Source organism: Halyomorpha halys, unplaced genomic scaffold, assembly GCF_000696795.3.
Source record: "Halyomorpha halys isolate HHAL.00 unplaced genomic scaffold, Hhal_1.1 Scaffold879.1, whole genome shotgun sequence".
Taxonomy (NCBI): Eukaryota; Metazoa; Arthropoda; class Insecta; order Hemiptera; family Pentatomidae; genus Halyomorpha; species Halyomorpha halys.
In genome coordinates, this window is record NW_027111254.1 from 366,084 (window position 1) to 366,979 (window position 896).

Consider the following 896-nt stretch of genomic DNA (forward strand, 5'->3'; position numbering starts at 1 on the left):
ATTGTAGTAATAAAAAATTATTTTAATAAAATAAAAAGAATTTTAATAGTTTCCACTTAATTCTCATATCTTAGGTATAGCTTGGGTTAAAAAGAGAGGCTTTAATATTAAATAGATTTGAGAATTTATATATAATGTTATAGACTCTTAATCTCGGGGCAATCAGAAACAGACACTTTTACTAATAACACTTAATTAAATTAATTCCTCTTTTACAAATGTATTTAATTTTAGGTAGGACAAAACTAACCAATTTCATAATCTTCTTTTGACGATTTTCTCAAAAAACTAACACTGATTGTTGGCAATCTTCCAGTAAACAAAACACTAAAGAAAAAAAGCATTGGTCCTTTAACAGTTTTCACTCATTTCTTTCACTGGCAATCCAAAATAAAGAATCACTTTTTCTTCGTGAGTGACTCTTCAATGTCCTCTTTTTCAAGATGTCTCCCTTGAGCTAGATAAAAGATGATGAGGACCTCCTCATCCAGGAAACATCATGCCCCACCCATGGAAACATCATACCTAAGCAACAAATCCTCAAAAACCAAGTTTTCTTCCTTCCCCTTCTCTCGTTGTTAGTTCTCAACATTGATTGTAGTACTACAGTTTTAAGTTTTTTCCGAGAAGTTAAATAAAGTTTTTAAAATATTTGAATTTGCTCAACATGGCCGCAATTCAACGAACTTTTTGAAGGATACGTGCGCCATCTTGGTTTTCTTTTGATCAACGTATTTATTCAACTCCATATTTGACTGAACAAAATTGGCTAGCTTTCTTTTTGGTTTAACAAAGCAAATGAACGATATTAAACTGATACATAAAATAAAAACATATTAAAAACCCTTTATACATAAAAATATACTATTTACTCAAAATGAGCATATTACAGTATA

The 896-nt window shown here is 29.8% G+C and overlaps 1 protein-coding gene across 1 annotated transcript in view; it reads left to right on the top strand.

Annotated features, from left to right (window-relative positions):
• Positions 1-896, top strand: part of Rbp (RIM-binding protein) — a gene marked incomplete in the record, with an annotated part of 213,970 nt that overhangs the window by 171,396 nt on the left and 41,678 nt on the right.